Consider the following 19781-nt stretch of genomic DNA (forward strand, 5'->3'; position numbering starts at 1 on the left):
CACCTGAACGCTGCAATTTCGTTCTGCCTTTCAAAAATTATGGGAGATAATAGCGAAACATTTATTGGAGCTCAAAGAACTACCGAATGACAGTTTGTGGACTTCATAAAACAAGTCTCACCTGACATTGTCCAAAAATACGCTCCCCAAGGAATCAATTGGCAGTTTATCCCGCCAAGCGCTCCTCATATTTGTGGCTTATGGGAATAAGCTGTAAAATGCTTGAAATTTCATTTTAACAAGTAAGAAAGGGCTAAGTTCGGGTGTCACCGAACATTTTATACTCTCGCATGATAAAGTGATAATCGAGATTTCATTATCCGTCATTTACATATTTTTCAAATACCGTATTTGTTTAAAGTTTTATTCCGCTATCATCATTGGTTCCTATTGTATATATTATACAGAGAAGGCATCAGATGGAATTCAAAATAGCCTTATATTGGAAGAAGGCGTGGTTGTGAACCTATTTCACCCATATTTCGTACATGTCATCAGGGTTTTAAGAAAATATTATATACCGAATTTCATTGAAATCGGTCTAGTAGTTCCTGAGACATGGTTTTTGGTCCATAAATGGGCGACGCCATGCCCATTTTCAATTTTAAAAAAAAGCCTGTATGCAGCTTCCTTCTGCCATTTCTTCCGTAAAATTCAGTGTTTCTTACGTTTTTTGTTAGTCGGTTAACGCACTTTTAGTGATTTTCAACATAACCTTTGTATGAGAGGTGGGCGTGGTTATTATCCGATTTATTCCATTTTTGAACTGTATATGGAAATACCTGAAGGAAACGACTCAATAGAGTTTGGTTGACTTCGCTATAGTAGTTTCCGAGATATGTACAAAACACTTAGCAGGGGGCGGGGCCACGCCCACTTTTACAAAAAAATTACATCCAAATATGCCCCTCCCCAATGCGATCCTTTGGGCCAAATTTCACTTTAATATCTTTATTTATGACTTAGTTATGACACTTTATAGGTTTTCGGTTTTCGCCATTTTGTGGGCGTGGCAGTTGGCCGATTTTGCCCATCTTCGAACTTAACCTCTTATGGAGCCAAGAAATGCGTGTACCAAGTTTCATCGTGATATCTAAATTTTTACTCAAGTTACAGCTTGCACGGACGGACGGACAGTCAGACATCCGGATTTCAACTCTACTCGTCACCCTGATCACTTTGGTATATATAACCCTATATCTGACTCTTTTAGTTTTAGGACTTACAAACAACCGTTATGTGAACAAAACTATAATACTCTCCACGACCTCTCGCTGTGCTCTCGCAAGATCCCTCAGACCTTACTGCCCTGATGCCAGGGCATTATCTTAAAGGAGCGCCCATTCTGAGCCAGGCGTGGAGTCGCTCTCCTTATTAAACCGTTGATAAAGAATTACAATTTTCCATCATGATTTCAGTCGCCAATGGAAAGATGAAAATGAAAATAGGACCTCCAAAATATCGATTGAAAACAACAGAAAATGCGCCTCTCCTTAGAGATTGTGTCTTAAACAATGACGATTGTCTCCCCTCTACCGAATAGCGGCTTGGCCGCATAGAGAAGCTCTTCTACGTCTCCGACGATCATATTCGCGTAGTCGATCTCCATACACAAACGAGAACGCTAACCACACCGCTCGTTAAATTATGCTTTTTGCCAACCGCCGATAGTATCGAAACGTACGGTTTACGTTATTACTTTTACTCATAAACAAAAAACAAAAGGTGCGTGGAGTCCCTACGCGCGGATGAAGTTATACTTCTTAGTGATATTCCAAAAAATGCATATCATTTTGTATGAAAGAAAACTAGAAATCTTAAATTCACATTTCATAAATTTATTATGCACATAAAATGAAGAATAAAGCAAATTCTAAATGAAGGAACTTTGACTGTCTCTTCGTTGCGGAAAAGAATATGCAGCGTAATCATCTCTCTTTTGTAATCCATCAACACGCGTTGAAGGCCCAGGAGTTATCGGTGAATTGACCGTCGTTGATTCATCAGTAGTTATAGATGCTCCCGCAGTGATTGATGGAACAGCAAACGTTGAATCTTTTTTTACGCGCTCTGTGATATTCCGCAGCTATTTTCCTCTTCTTCGTTTGACTGCCAGCTATCATTTCCAATTTCTCCTTTTCCCGCTCTGCTTTCTTTCGTGCTCGGTATTCACGATAATATTGTGCTGTTTTCCCTCCTCTTGAAACACGGGCTACACTGTCTTTTTGCGCTGTAAAATCAATTTAAAATCAAAACATTAAAATTTTTGCCAATCCAATTGATATTAGTTTCAAGGCACAAGTTTAATGCACAAGGTGCATCTATTACGGACAATTGAAATATTCAAGAGAAACTTACCATAACATAACCTGGAATCCGCTGTGTTATGCGTATTATCACTGTCATTTATTTTATCAACATTGGTCGGAGGTCCAGCCAATTTGGCTGCCATATTGTCTTGTGAAGATCAGGTAAGTCGGAATTCGCCTTGCAATTTTAACATTTTTTACAATTCTCTCACATATTCTAACCGAAAATATGAAGAGACAGAAATATATGTATTTATAAAATGATTTCTTTGATATTCCATAGGATGGAAATATGTATGTAGAACTCTTTTATTATGCTCTCGCAACAAAGTTGCTAAGGAGAGTATTATAGTTTTGTTCACATAACGGTTGTTTGTAAGTCCTAAAACTAAAAGAGTCAGATATAGGGTTATATACATATACCAAAGTGATCAGTAGAGTTGAAATCCGTATGTCTGTCCGTCCGTGCCATGCAAGCTGTAACTTGAGTAAAAATTGAGGTATCGTGATGAAACTCGGTACACGTATTTATTGGCTCCATAAGAAGGTTAAGTTATGTAAAGGTTAAATGGCGAAAACGGAAAACCTATAAAGTGTCATAACTAAGCCATAAATAAAGATATTAAAGTGAAATTTGGCACAAAGGATCGCATTAGGGAGGGGCATATGTGGACGTAATTTTTTTGGAAAAGTGGGCGTGGCCCCATTCCCAACTAAGTTTTTTGTACATATCTCGGAAACTTTAGTTCAAAAATGGAAGATATCGGATAATAACCACGCCCACCTCCCATACAAAGGTTATGTTGAAAATCACTAAAAGTGCGTTAACCGACTAACAAAAAACGTCAGAAACACTAAATTTTACGGGAGAAATGGCTGAAGGAAGCTGCATACAGGCTTTTTTTAAAAATTGAAAATGGGCATGGCGTCGCCCACTTATGGACCAAAAACCATATCTCAGGAACTACTATATCGATTTCAATGAAATTCGGTATATAATATTTTCTTAACACCCTGATGACATGTACGAAATATGGGTGAAATCAGTTCACAACCACGCCTTCTTCCAATATGAGGCTATTTTGAATTCCATCTGATGCCTTCTCTGTATGATATATGTATACATTAGGAACCAATGATGATAGCGGAATAAAACTTTACACAAATACGGTATTTGAAAAATATGTAAATGACGTATAATGAAATCTCGATTATCACTTTATCATGCGAGAGTATAAAATGTTCGGTGACACCCGAACTTAGCTCTTCCTTACTTGTTTTTTATTTATTATTTTTCAAATTATTTAATGCTAATTAGATCTTATTTTATAATAACTCATTTTAAGTAAATAAAAGATTTACCTAAACATTATGATGATATTTTCATGATTCATACGCAATGCACGAATGTAAGCAATTTCGTTTTGCCGTCGGCATTTCAATTTCTCATGCTTCAATTTTTGCTTTCAACCAATAAAGCGCTTGTATGTATGTATGTGCGATATATGCCTTTGCGTTTTGCCGTCGGCATTTCCATATTGACATGCAAAAGTAATTATGTATTTTATTGTTTCGTTTCGGCCCAATTTTGTATATTAAGACAAGTATCAAATATATTATATATTCATATGTAAACATATTTTAAACTTTACATAAAATTGAAGTGTCAATAATTGCTCAAATTTTCATAAAGTTGGAAATTTTGCACGAATAAAACGTTTGCGGGTTAAGTCGTGAATTTTACTTATATTAATTAATTTGAAAGTGCCGAAAAATGCAAAACGAAATTTCAATAAGTTTAAATAAATTTAAGTAAATTTACATGTATTTGCATTTATATTTAATTGTCAATAAAATTTTTAAAAATTATTTGCCCTAGTTTTCGATTTTTTATTTTCTCACACATTTCAGCCGATTTTTGTATAGAAATTTGACCGGCGTAGAAGCAAAATGCGAAACAATCATACATACATATTTTATGTCGTTTGCACATTTGTCTGTATGTTTGCGAATGCAAATGTTCTACAAAAGCATATTTCTATACTTAAACTAAATTATTAGAACCATCGTATGTTTCTTACATGCATAACCAAACCATACTTCTTCAAAAGATATTGTTGGCCCGTACCAACAATTATGCCCGATTCGCATGAAGCGCATACGTGCTAAAGCAACCCCTTGCCCACAGACCTGTGTTTCCCTGCGGAACTACCTGTAGACTTTCCTTCGCAGGGCAGGTATTGTTTAAGAATTGAACAGCTCTTTTACATGTAACTTCTTATGGTGTCATAGGTTTGCAGCTTCTCGGGACTGCACTCTCGATCTTTCAGCGATTTCATCTTCTCGCAGCCTTTGCATAATATACTCTATTATCCCACATACAATATCCCATGCTAGATGGGAAGTTAGCATGAAACTTACTACGTCCCTTGAGCGTATGGGTAGGGCTTTCCTAGTTTTTCGGAAAGTATTTGTCTTTCCTTTTGGAAGCGGACACATTCCACCAGTACGTGGTCTGCTGTTTCTATATAATTTTCGCAGTGCATGCAGAGAGGAGATTCCACATGCTTGAATTTATGCAAATAGCTTCTGAAGCAGCCGTGGCCAGACAGAAACTGCGTAAGGTAGTAGTTCACCTCCCCATGATCCCGCGTAACCCATTCTCTAATATTGGGTATCAGAGAGTGGATCCACCTTCCCTTCGTTGAGTTATTCCATCTCTCCTGCCATTTTCGGAGGCATTTCTCGTCGATTTTTATCAGTTCTTGTCTATATTGGTTAGGTGATATGTTAGCCCTCATATCGCGGACTGATGAGCAACGTTCTGCTGCTATGTCTATGGGGAGTCTTCCCGATATAACATGGATTGCATTATCCGACACTGTTCTGAATGTACAGCAAGTTCTCAATGACGCCAGTCTGTGAACCGAGGCAACTCCTCTCATATATGAGCTATGTTTAATAGCAGATATCCAAATTGGCGCCGCGTACAGAATGATGGAGCTACTGACGCTTGTCAGCAGCTTTCTGACTAGTTGTCTGGGGCCTCGCATATTGGGCATTATTCTTGCTATTGCCGGCACAGATCTCGCCGCTTTGATGTGTGTGGCAATTAGGTGCTGCTTGAACGAAAGTCTATGATCTAGGATTACTCCAAGATATTTGAGATGTGGGCTTGACTTTATGGTAAGCCCATCAACACATATCTCAATTGATTCCACTGTTTTTCGACTGCTCATTAAAACCACCTCGGTTTTGTGTGCAGCTAGCTGTAAGCCAGCTGTCTCGAGCCATTTTTTAATATTGTTAATGCTTTCAGTACACTTGTTCCTCGCCTCGTCTAGGGTTTTCGCTACTACTACGACCGCAATGTCGTCCGCGTACCCTACTATTTTTACCGCCTCTGGCAACGCGACTCTCAAGATTCCGTTGTACATCACGTTCCAGGGTACAGGGCCGAAAACTAACCCTTGCGGAACGCCGCCTGTTACTTTATATGTTTCAGGTCCACATTCTGTCGCGTACACTAATACTCTGTTTTCAAAATAGCTTGCCACATTTCGGATAAGGTAGTCCGGTACCTTTAACTCTGTCAGGGCTCTAATAATTAGGACCCAGCTCGCTGAGTTGAAAGCGTTTTTGATATCCAGGGTGATGACAACGCAGTACTCTTTGTCACCCCAACGCCATCTACTCCCTTCCAGTGCTTTTCCCGCTATTCTGGTAACCGCATTTATCGAATCCACTGTGCTTCGTCCTTTCCTGAAACCGAATTGCATTGGATTCAACCCAGCGTCTCCTTCGGTATATTTCTCCAGCCGCTTACTAATAATTGTTTCGAAAACTTTTCCAGCCGTATCAAGCATACATAAGGGCCGATATGACGAGGGTTCTTCTGAAGGTTTATCACCTTTGGGGAGAAGAACGAGGCGTTGACGCTTCCAACATTTGGGAAAGATCCCTTCCTTCAAACAGCTTGTGTATGCGTTTTGGAACAATGTTGGCTTTCTTTGGATGATGCGCTTAGTAACGAAGTTGGGTACTCCGACCAGACCGGGTGCTTTGCCTATCTTGATTTTCTTCACTGCATGTTGTACTTCCTCATGGGATACTTCAGCAATTTCGTCCGGGTTGATTTGGAGAATTGGACTTGTATAGGTTCGTATCTTGGAAATAAACTATGGACTATCTTACGTAAGATTGCGGGCGATATAGGTGGGGTTCTTGATCTACCTATTTTCTGCATTACGATTCGGTAGGCTTTTCCCCAAGGGTTGTTATCTACCTCTGAGATAAGTTGGTTGAAGGCATTTTTTTTGTGTGAGGCTATGGCCATATGCAGTTCTTTCCTTTTTTTCCGGAAGTTCATAAGGAGTTCCGCAAAATCCCCTCTTCCTCTAGCCCGTTCTTGTCTGCGTCGAAACTTGAGACATTCAGCTCTTACGATGAGCGATTTCGTCAGACCACCAGTATAGTGGAGCCTTGCTTCCTCCGTCTTTTTTACGTGGCATCGGCTACCGTTACCAGCGATTTTGTTATGTGTTTTATCTGGTACCGAGCGTCCCCTTGTGGATCCTCTTTTACTTGGCTAATAGCGTACTCGAGCATTTCTGTATCACAGACTTTTGTTTTCCAGCGTCTTATTATGCTTTTAGGTGCGCGAATACCAGCATTTTGCGTATTTTGAATATTGATGTCAAATATTATAGCCTGGTGGTCACTATGTGTATAAACGTCCGAAACTCTCCATGAGGTTTGGGTTGCTATCGACGAGCTTACGAAGGTTAGGTCTATATACGATGATGCTCTTCCTTTGATAAATGTTGGCTTGTATCCGTTGTTAAGGAGTATAAGATCAAGACTTGCAAGGGATGATAGTAGGGCTGTGCCCCTCGCGTTTGTGATCGTACTCCCCCATTCAACCGCCCGTGCATTAAAGTCACCAGCAATGACTAACGGGATTTTTCCTCTGGCGCGCGATGTGAGCCTAAATAGCATATCCTGGAATTCAATAAGGGATAGGCTAGGAGCGGCGTAGCAACTGTAAAAATGTATGCCCTTTATCTTTGCATACACGAAGCCTTTTTCTTTAATGGTCTGAGTTTTTTCAAAGGGAATATTGTTGAAAGTCCATAACGCAGATTTTGCGTCCTTGTCTTCGACCCAGTTATTGTCATTTTTTGAGGTTTTATATGGTTCACTAAGTAATAGTACGTCTGTGTTAAGGTCCAAGGCAGTTTTCGTCAGCAGTGCTTAGGCTGACGAGCAATGGTTTAGATTTAATTGGAGACATCTCATCATTGCGATCTTGCAGCAGCCTTTTTATAAGCTGGGCAGCTGAAGCTACCAGTCGGGTGCTTATTCGTGCCTTGAGGGCATAAGAGACATAATGGCTCCTTATTGCATCCTTTTGCGGCATGCCCCTTTTCTCCACATCTATAGCAAAAGCCGGTGAGATCTCTGCTGCTATTACAGCTGCGCGATATATGGCCAAACTCCAAGCACTTGAAGCATCGGACAGGTGTAATAATTTCCCGGACCCTACAATTAATCCAACCTATTTTTATTTTGTTTGCGTCTAGGAGTTTTTTTGATATTGCCAAAGGGACACTAATAATGGCAATTTACGTTTCATCTTTGAGGCGTCGCATGGATTTGATAGCACTTCGCTCTACATTCTCTTCCTCAGGAAATTTGTCGTTTATAGACACACATACTTCCTCGGCTGTCGTTGCCTCGTCTAAATCTCTAATTTCCAGCGCAACTGCTTGTGCTAGAATTTTAACTTCTGCCATATCTTTTAGGATCTCTATAGCGCGTTCCTTGAGGATTTTAGAAGGCTCCTTCGTTTTCGCTTTGAGTTTTAGCAGAAGCTGACCTCTCGCCGTTCTCCTTGCTTTGCTCAAGATGTCACCGAGGTCTTGAAGTCTGGGGTCTGATTTCATTTTCTTTAGCATATCTGCGTAAGTCATATCACTGGCCTTCGAAATCATCCGTTTTGGGATCTTTGGTTCTACTTTTTTTCAATTCTGGTTTATTACGTTTGTTTTTCACCAGTTGCCATTCAGGTGATTGATCTTCCGGAGGAAGGGATACACTGTCAGGTATTTGCGTTTGCTGCGTTTTACCACAGTCATTTCGCCTCTTACTCTTTGACGTTTCTTCTTCGTTTTCAAGCTTCCTCTTCGCTTGCATCGCAATCACAACCTACGGCGAAGTTTGGGACGTGTTTTCCCTCCATTCACAGGGGTTTGGTTTAGTTGCACGTTCAGAGGCAGCTAGCTCATATAATGAGGTTATCCATCCTATCGTGTCTCTCATAGCCTGGTGAAAAGACCGTCTCTTTCCATCCTCAAGCATGGTAACCAGATTGCCAATCTGTTCGCCGAGTTGATAAAAGGCTGGCATATTTCCTCCAGTAATTGTTTTCCTCGCCATAGGAGTTACTTCTTGCTGCTTGTCTTATTCAACAGCTGCTGCTGTGCTGCTTTCGTGGTTGGTATGCAGCGGCGGTGTTCGCATAACATTTGAGATTCGCCTAAAGGCCAGGTTTACGTTTTCAAGTTCGATTTCATTATTATGGTTTGTGGTGTTCACTTATTTGGGTCCCCCCTCGAGGCCGCTATCTCTGCTCGCTATGTGCAATCGCTGTGATGATCCCGTGGTTGTCTTTGCAATGCAGGTAGGTCACGCAAGGGTTGACGAAGGTCCTTATGGGTACCAATGTTCAGTGCCAGATCAGCGTTAATCGGGAGTAAGGCTCAACCGAAATTGCAGCGCCAACTCAATGACGGCAAGCATCGAACGTACCTTGAGGCCTTGCTAGGGTTTTTGTGGGGACGGAAGACATTCGTAACATTAGCCGGCAAGCCATTTCAGCAAGATTTCACTCGGCTTACTAAAGTTACCGAATGCTACGTCTGTCAGCACCAATGTATACATTTTGAGAACCGTTTCCAGTAGATTTGCACCAGAGTCTTACTGGGCTTAGAATCTGGCATCCGTTTTGTAAGAATTATTCCAATTATTCCAATTATTCCAATTTCTGTTTATTGTTGGTCAGTTCAGCCGCTCCTGACCTGGAGACAGACGCTGCCCAGTGAGCCGCTCAATCTGAGGCCGACGCTCCCGGGATTTTTCTTTGTTTGACACGTAGTTTTGGGCGGTGTCGGTTCGCCCCATCACTGAGACTTCATCGGGTAGATATAGTCTTTTAAGCTATACCTCCGTCCCTGCTGCTTTGGTCGGGGACTGCTTATTGGTTATTCGCAGCTAACCTTCATATCTGGAGGCCGTTCAACTATCCGCCACCTGCTGACCCCCACAGTAGCCCAAGCTAGCCCTGTGTCATATGAGTGTATGTATACGCATGTGGGCGTTCGGAAATTGAAATCGTAATTTCATCACTTATCAATATACTTATTACATGTGCGCGCATTGACTTGCATGTTCATACATTCACATATACTTATATGTACATATATTTGCATACATTGCCAAACAAATAATGCACAAGCATACAAACATACATATGCGTACACATATGAATATGTCACCAACAAAAAATTGATCTTCACAAGTCAATATGGCAGCCAAATTGGCGAAGAACAAGTGTAGTACATTTTACAACAAAAACGATTCCATTAATGAACGCAGGCGCAAATTCCACAAGCGATCTCGCTTCATTCATAAAAACAGAGGCCGTAACATCTCCCCGAGCATGCCTTTGCCAACAAGTCGTCTTTTCGCGACGATGGCAAAAGCTAAAAATCATAAATTGCACAACTTTCTGGTGCTTCTCGCAAAAATCCGCGTCGATATGTATTCACGATCATACCTATACATACATACATATTTCCGCATGTTTGTAGGCGAAGCTGCTACAGCGGCAAGGGGTGAAAATCGGCGGCCATTACTTTACTTATGCCATAGAAATTCTATTGCTACGAATATGGAAATGACAACGAAATAATGCAAATATGCATATTTCTAAAGGTCATTAATTTCTTTGAAGAAATGAATGATCCTGAGAAGTATAGTCTTAACTTTTCAACGGCCAACGCAGAGCATTTCAACCAAAAGGAATTTATTCATTAAAATCACCACTCAGAAGTCGTTTTATCCGTTGTAAGCGAGCGATTTTCGAAGAAACATCATTTCTAATATGCCACAAGACAAAATTAGAAATGAACTTCTTAAACCTCACGCTGTCAGATAAAACGATATACTTCGTCATTGCGGGTCGATTTCCAAAAAATGTAAATGAAGACTAACTACAGAAATGATCCTGTGAAGTATAGCCTTAATTTTTCAACGGCCAACGCAGAGTATTTCAACCAAAATATACGCAAAATAGTTGAGAATTCGCAGAAATGAAAGACAAACGAAAGAAAAAGAAGCATAAGTTCAATAATGCACAAGCATACAAACATACATACGCGCAGCAGCAGCAAGGAAAGAGGTAACAATCGGCGATCCATTTTATATTTCTTTCATGCATAACCAAACCATAATTAGGAGAACGCAATACAAGTGTCAATGGTGGTGTTGGTGGTAAGCGCTTGAAAAGTTACGACGAGCACGTACATAGGTTCGAATCCGAAAAGAATTTATTTTTAATTGAATATGTCACCAACCAAAAATTGAAACATTGTTCTACAAAAACAACAACAGCATAAGCATGGCAACATTGTGTTGTTGGTAGAAAAGCCGAGCTGTGCCGAAAGAAACGAACAAACGATGGCCGATTGTCACCGCTTCGCTTACTGCTCGAACATCTTCGCAGACAAGGTTGCCTAGATTCATATTGAGCAAGGTTGCGCAACCTGAATCTATCGCAACCTTTTCCGAACTCGTATAAGAAGTATAACTTCAATAAATAATAATAAAATAAACACTCGCAATAAATACCTATGTACCTAGAAAAAACAGAAACAAAAAAAGTTGATCCATATGAGTATATATATATATATGACAATTTAAATAATATTTCTTAACAGAAAAATATGGGTGCCGGGATGCCAACTGTACGTTCGGCCGTTACTGTTCCGCGCTCTAAAGCTATCCCAGTAGTAGCGCCGCGAGCAACCATCACCACCGCAGCCCCCACGAGCAGTTCCAATGGCTCCGCGCAGTGACACGCAACTACTGACTCCGGAACCACCACAGCTTCAATGCGCTCTATGTCGCCGCCGATATAGGTTGCCACACTGTGGCATCTTCAAAGGGATGACACCTCTGCAACGCTAGCAGGTCGACCAGGTACATGGGCATTGCCTGAATTGTGTGGCCCCTACCCATCTCACGCGCGAATATACCACAGGATATCAGTGCCAGGTATACATGCGTCACCATCACACGCTACAGCACCGCTCCGCCGAACCCGTCGTTGGGCGTCATCATACCATCAAAGCCGTACTGCCATCAGACGACCCCGCGACCGAAACCGCGGAGGAGTCCCGCTTCTTCAACGCAATACAACCACGAACCTGTGGCGCTATTCTAGGCCGTAAGCCCACCGTACAGCAAGCCTCAGCAACGTTGTTAAAACTCTACAACAGCTTCAGAGGCTACTAAGCTAAATACTCGCCTAGAGAGGCCGGGATGTATAAATGAGCATCCTCCCCCGACGTCAACACACATACTACACCAGCACACTACATGGACTCAGCCTAACCAAAGGGAATAAAGGGACCGACGAAGAGATCCCGCTCACTTCAGTTCCGACGCCAGCAGCAATCGGTGCGCATTTTTGCAATTATACCACATCACTCTGCGTTCTACCAAAATGAAAATTTTCAATTACCGTAAATTTTTAATAAAACCCTATTGGGACATACCTCCATCATTTACGCATACACGTATACATATATACCCATAAAATCGTTTTTCTTTTCTTTCTGAAAATTTGTTGTGGTGAACTAAAAGGTGAGTGCGTTAAAAATACCCATGGGGTGTACACCATTACGAGACAACGATTCGCCTGTCTTCAGATTTTATAATCGAATGCAACAGCAAACTAAACGAAGTAGGGACAATGAAAGAACTACGTCGTGTCACCTTGAGCTGCAGCCTGTCAATACTTTTGGCATTCCCCAACAAATCGTTCATTCACAGCAAGCTAGGATCAAGCCCCTACGCCTTCATTCGAGAAGACTCCATTCGGCCATCATTATCGGCACGCTCCAGAGGCCTATTCAAGGTACACTTAAAGCTCGTTTCAACGCAACATCTACGACTCTCTAGGAAGGAGATACTGTGGCGGAGTCAACCTGTGCGCAGTGCATCTTTGACAAAGCCTCAAAATTCCAACTCTAAAACTAAAACATCGGGCCAACCCTTATTTTCCTATTTCCATTTTTCAAAGCTAATAAAACTTTCTTACTGGTGCTAAAAAATGTGTGTAAGTATATATAAATATATTTTATTTTATTTAAAAGAATTGGAAATGGTTATGGTAACAAAAAAATAACTGAAATGCTAGAGTATGCATTTATTAAAGGTAACGAAGTGACACGTTAATAAAAATAAAGTAAAAGATATGTTTGTTACTGCTAAAAAATTCAAATACATACGCTAACATGTTTGTATGTCAGAGGTAACAAACCAAAACAATGACTCTTAGGGTAACTAATATTGCTGTTATGAATAACGCATAGGTAATCCATTCGCTAACACATGTGAATAGCAGAAGTAATTACATCTAACAGACTGTTCACCAGGGATAAAGGGATGCCCAACTTATTACAGTGTGAGAGCGCCTCAAAATTAGCGTTTTTTATCTTAGTGATATTCAGAAATGCATATCATTTTGTATGAAAGAAAACTAGAACATTTAAATTCATTATGCACATTTTATAAAGCAAAGTCTAAATGAAGGAATTTTGACTCGGAAAGTAAGTAGTTCTGTCTCTTCGTTGCGGAAGGGAATATGCAGCGCAACCATCTCTCTTTTGTACTCTTCGAATTGGGTTGTCATATTATAATTTGTATATCTTATATCATGATATTTAGTCAATTTCTTGTATTCATTATTGGCGTTGCATTTGTATTGCGCAGAAAACTGGGCCAAAGTAAAATGAATTTTCTTTTTATTTTTCTTTGCAGTTTTTCAATAAATTTAAATAAGTTTCTTAATAAATTTAAATAAGTTTTTTAATAAATTTAAATAAATTTAAGTAAATTTACATGTATTTGTATTTATATTTAATTGTCAATAAAATTTTTAAAAATTATTTGCCCTAGTTTTCGATTTTTTATTTTCTCACATTTCAGCCGATTTTTGTATAGAAATTTGACCGGCGTAGAAGCAAAATGCGAAACAATCATACATACATATATTATGTCGTTTGCACACTTGTCTGTATGTTTGCGAAAGCAAATGTTCTACAAAAGCATATTTCTATACTTAAACAAAATTATGCCACGAAAGTGTCAATAGTGGTTTTGGTGGTAAGCACATAAAAAGACACAATGTGAACGCAGGTTCGAATCTCGACGGACTTAGTCTTTAATTTTTGCATTTTAATATCGTAATACTATACTAATAAATATTTTTCTTACTAATAGAAATTAAATTTGTCACAGCAATATACCTAATATACATATACTTACATAATATTGCCATGATAAATTTAATTTCTATTAGTACGAAAAATATTTATTAGTATAGTATACGATGTTAAAAGGCATACATCTTTCTATCCTATCTTGTGTATCTGCACATGCTCATATGAATCACCACTCAGAAGTCGTTTTATCCGTTGTAAGCGAGTGATTTTCGAATAAACATCATTTCTAATATGCCACAACACAATATTAGAAATGAAGTTCATAAACCTCACGCTGTCAGATAAAACGATATACCTCGTCATCGCGGGTCGATTTACAAAAAGATTTAAATGAACACAGAAATGATCCTGTAAAGTATAGCCTTAATTTTTCAACGGCCAACGCAGAGTATTTCAACCAAAATATACGCAAAATAGTTGAGAATTCGCAGAAATGAAAGACAAACGAAAGAAAAAGAAGCATAACTTCAATAATGCACAAGCATGCAAACATACATATGCACAGCAGCAGCAAGGAAAGAGGTAACAATCGGCGATCCTTTGTATATTTCTTTCATGCATAACCAAACCATAATTAGGACAACGCAATACAAGTGTCAATGGCGCTGTTGGTGGTAAGCGCTTGAAAAGTTACGACGAGCACGTACATAGGTTCGAATCCCAAAAGAATTTATTTTTAATTGAATATGTCACCAATGGGTAGATTCATATTGAGCAAGGTTGCGCAACCTGAATCTATCGCAACCTTTTCCGAACTCGTATAAGAAGTATATTTTCAAAAAAAACAAGACAAAATAATGAAATAGACAACCAAGAAAAGTAAGTAATTTGCAAATCTACTAAATTTGGTGCATATATAATAATTTCATCCACTTTTAGGATTTCGAAATGCGAAAGTACAACTAAGGAGCATCTGCAGCATTACAGCATATTATTTAATTGTAAACATCTTTTTATTCGCACGTGTATTAAATACTACACATTTCTTCAAGTAATTTTTACAGCTGGTTACGCATTGTGAATGATCCACATTAGAGTAGCAAGAATAAACAAAGAAGATAAAATTTGTGTGTAATATGTACATATCTATGTATGTGTGTAGTAACATAAATATTTTCATTGCGATTTAAGGAATGTGGTTGATGATTGGTGAGTTTTATAAAACATTTCAAAATGAACTATACTTCATAATAATGATTTGAACTAACTTAGGATGAATTTAACGATTACTTTCCTTCAAGAAACAATTGTTGATTAATTGTTTCTTCGCAATACCAGGATTGCCAAACTCGCATTTTATTAAAAAAATGTATTAAAAATTAGTACCAGATTTCTTTAGAGCTGCATACTAGCACAAGAAAACTTACCGCAGGAAATTTTCTTGACCATTTCTTAAGCGTTTTTTTTATGAAATTTTTACATTTCTTGAGATCTGGATCCTAAGCTTTTAGATGGAATTAAAATGTGCAAAGACCGTTAGTAAAATTTTTACTATAAAAGACAAATACTTATGTTTATAATAGATAACAGAAGACTAGTTCCTCCATTCTATTTCAATAAAATAATTGCAAATTTCTTTAAAAATATTGAAATTAACAAAACCACCCATTTCGCATTGTGTGGTTTGCCTTCAGACATCACAAATTTTTGAGGAAATTGTGAGCAATTGAATTTTTGAATTCACGTTAGCATACGGAAAACATAAATATAGTGTGAGTTTTACCTCTGTAAAAGCAATGTACATTTCAGATCATATATTTCATTGATAGGTCAGCTCCGTTAATACTTGCTTGTTAGAGCTGGAAGCAAGAAGTTGTAAGAAATAGGAATAAGTGTTTAACCATTAAATTAAGACTTTATAACCAGTGGTCGAACTCAAAAGTGAGTCATAATCTAAACGATTTAACGAGAAATCCGTTACCAATGGTGTCAGACTCGTGATTATCAAATAAATTCCCAAAGAGAAATTATTCGAAAATCGCAAATTCCACGACTGAAAAAAGAGTTGAAACAATGTGTCGTGAGAACTAATGGAATAAAAGCCGGGTTACAATCGACGGTTACGAGAAGCCAACGAAGCGGAAAACATTAATGTTGACGAATATGTTTCTGAATTGAAATTAGATGATCAAATAACAGAGGTGTCAACAACAAATGTTGGCACAACAATCGTAATGGAAGAGCAGTTCGCAACGCAAGGTGCACGTATGAAAGAGCAGATATCATAACAGTTGAAAGAGCAGGATGTATAAATAGAAAATCAGACTTGGGTGAACCAACTTCTTGAAAAATTTTACAAAATGCAGAAAGCACTGGAAAAATCTACAAACGCACTAAAGAATATGCAACGGTAACCAACTCAATAACTCAGTTGGACGCAAGCGCAAAGTTGAGGAAAATGAAGCAAATGCCAAATCCAACTAATCTTCAAACTAAAGCGAAAAATTTCCATTTCACAAATAAGCAGGAATAAAAGTAACGTTAACGTTAGGATGTGGGATGTGTATACGGCAAAAAACGCATAATGACTGTAGATACGGACGAATCACATAATTCAATCGGATCTGATTAAAAAAGAAGTAAGTCCATTAGCTGGAGCAAAGTTTCGTACTGCAACTAGAGAAGATACCGAAGTTTTCGTGAAAGTAACGTGCGAAACCGTAATTGGAAAGGCAGCCGTGTTATACAATTTTATATTGGTAGATATTGTCGACGAAGTCATAATTGGAGTAGACTTTTTTAGCGAATCAAGGAATCAAAATATATACGGAAAACAGGATTTCGACTTATACAATTATGGAAGTGTCACTTATGTTCAGTTACGATACCAAGTACAACTTTAGACGAGTGATAATAACAGAGAGCCAACAGATTCCACCAAAATCAGAAGTAGTTATTTGGTCGAAATAGAAATGGACTATGCGGAAAAATATGTTGTGGGTTGATGAGGCCACACAAGAATCTGCACCAAATTTAATTATAGGCAAAACCCTGGCTATGACAAGAGAAACAAAAGTATTCCAGTTAGATGACTTAACCATTGCAGGTATAATGGCAGTGTCAGGAGATTGAGGCTGTGATAAATTGCGAAATACGTCTTGGGGAAGATTCCATTAGCCAAAACGATATATTGAGCGAAATTCACGCATGGTTTCAAAGCAGGAAGAACCAAAGTTGTGAAATATTTTATTATTGTTAATAAGCATTCCTTTAGCAAAACGTGAAGTTTTAAGTATACATCGACGATATCATGTCCCCATGAACTTATGAAAAAGAACAATGTCTGTGAGTGGAATAAATAACCTCTTCCTATTCTTTATTTTTTGCAAACTCTGAAGAAACGGTTAAGTACTGCGTTTATTTTCGTTACGGATGTTAGAGGCTATGCAGTTCTTTCACAAATCATTGACGGGCTTGAGCAAATGGTGGCGTATTATAGTCAGACAATAAGCAAGCCAAAGAGAAATTATTTACTGGCGTAGGTGAAGTGCATCAAACATTTTCATAAGTACTTTTGTAGCCAGCGTTTTCAAGTCCGGACAGACCATGCCACATTAAAATGGCTTCTACAATTCAAGAATCCAAAAGTACAGTTCGCACGGTGTACTACAAAGTTACGACTTCTCTATTAAATTTAACTAAGTAGTCATGAAAATGCGGATGCATTCCTTTAGTTTGGAATACAGACATTGCTCAAAAGCTAAGCCAAAGAAGAGAACAGAACACTGTGTAATACATGGAGTCCAAATAGTATATTGCAGAAAGCTCAGTCGCAAAAGCTTATTGGGCACAATGCCTAATATGGTCTAAGCTCCCGAGATCTGATGATTGTTCCGAAAGTAAAAAATCCACAAGTTCTCAACGAGTTGCACAACAATCGAAATGTATAAGACATAAGAAGCACTAAAGTCTTAGAGAAATTAAAACAAAGATTATATTGATTGATTGTCTTCAATCAGTTACGGGGTGAATTGTTCCGAGTTTATCGCAGTCAAATGACGAGGTCTAGAAGTCATGACCAAATGAAATAATAAAATTACGATGTGACGTTTAAACGAATTGCCGTGGATGCAGCTGGTCCATTTCATACTAGTAAATTACGGAACTAATATGTTTCAGTAATCAGAGGTACACGCCAATCCTAACCATTAAGACTTATTATATAACCCACAACGAAAGAAAGGACTGTCTGTAGGGAAGGATCATACCACGGAATAAAATGAACGGCGTGCAGAAGCGATTTTAGTAAAATTTGGTATGGCGTTAGCTAACACCCTGGATTAACACATACGCTACGTTTTACCGCAAGAATATATCTTATTCCCATGAAAGAATCGCACATAACTTTCCCAATTAAAACAAGATACTTGATACGCCCAATTCATACGTACACTCTTCGAACAATATTGAAGAGTACATTAACATAAACCTTCGCTTCAGTTGCCCATCGTGAAGTCGGAGCCGCACGGAATATCCGGGTGGTGCACATCACAAACAACGTTGACCGGAACGGGCAGACATGAGAAGGCAGATGACGATGCGTCCGACGTATGCGATTCATAATTTTTTGTGTCATATTTATAGAAGAGGTATATATAGTCAAATTAAAACGTTTTCTGTACATTTTATAAATTAATGAAAATGTGTTAGTTTATTTTAATAAATTTATATTAATTTTGTTAAAAAATTAAAACGTTAATTTTATATAATGTTAAAATACATAAGTTTAAATCAGAAAGAATCAGCTTTTTGTTAAGAAAAACGTCGACCTCGTGCAACGAACGAACAACAGTTAGAACGAACAACAGTTAGTCTTAATGAGGTGAAATACGCAATTAAACAAACGCCGCCGCTTATTGTGCGGGACCGCTGTCAATGGCGAGAATGCTGAATTGAACACTTTGGCAAAGATGTTTCAATGCTTTTGCTCAAATAAAAAAAAGTCCCCAATTAAACATTAGGATATGTCACTCTTCCCATTTAAAAATATTGCAATTTTTCTTTGTTTACAAGTTAAAGTTCTTAAACAAAATTCTTACATTATTTAAATATATGTTTAGAATATAAAAACGAATAAGTAAAAGTAAGAAAGATAAGATACAATTTTCAATTCTTAGATTTATTTGTAGTTGGTTTTCCTTTTCCTTTTTCTTTTAAATTTTTATATTTTCTCACATTTTGGCTTTTAAATTGAATAATATGATGTTCACTTTCTTCTTCAGTTTTAATAAAACTAACTTTTTTGTATGGATTTCTAATTTTGTCTATCCTCTTCCTCCATACTTCTGCATTTATAAAATTTGTATCAATATATTTTTCCTCACATTATATATTTTTTGTTCTTTAATAATTTGAGGATCGTGTTTTGGTGACTCTTTATTAAAAAAAAATTGTATATGGAACTTCATTGGCAGTAGAGTGATCTATAATATGGTTATAAGTAAAAAGTGTTTGTACAATTTCTAAATATTTTAGCTCTTTATCATCTGAAATGCTGATTATTCTATTATTATAATGTAATCATCCTTGTCTAGTCCTTCGCACGGCGTTGATGTTAGCCTTTACTTTTCGAGGACATCAACAAGCCGCGGCTGCTTCCCTTCTCAATTAAGGAACCGGACATTTCAGGTGCATGCCCTTAAATCGTAATCCTTAATGCGTTTTGCCGTGGAGGCAAGTTGGCTATTGTTTTCTTTTCATGGCGCGTCTTTTACGTGGTGGGTCCGAAACCCACCGCACAACCCTTAGTAGAGATGGTTTGCCTTCAAACTAATGCCAGAGTCACACAGGCAGCCATATCAAAACGTTTAAATGCTGTTATAGAAATAACTCAGTTTTGTGTGTTTGATGAAGAATGGATCCACTACGGCAACCATAAACGCAAAAATCATATGTGAAACTT

General features: G+C 38.2%; 2 pseudogenes; both read right to left on the reverse strand.

The window, feature by feature from the left end:
• Positions 1-10410: 10410 nt before the first annotated feature.
• LOC126751824 (small nucleolar RNA U3) lies at positions 10411-10613 on the reverse strand (annotated as a pseudogene).
• A 3434-nt stretch (positions 10614-14047) lies between these two features.
• LOC126751834 (small nucleolar RNA U3) lies at positions 14048-14244 on the reverse strand (annotated as a pseudogene).
• Positions 14245-19781: the final 5537 nt, after the last annotated feature.

The sequence above is a fragment of the Bactrocera neohumeralis genome, chromosome 2 (assembly GCF_024586455.1).
Source record: "Bactrocera neohumeralis isolate Rockhampton chromosome 2, APGP_CSIRO_Bneo_wtdbg2-racon-allhic-juicebox.fasta_v2, whole genome shotgun sequence".
NCBI lineage: Eukaryota > Metazoa > Arthropoda > Insecta > Diptera > Tephritidae > Bactrocera > Bactrocera neohumeralis.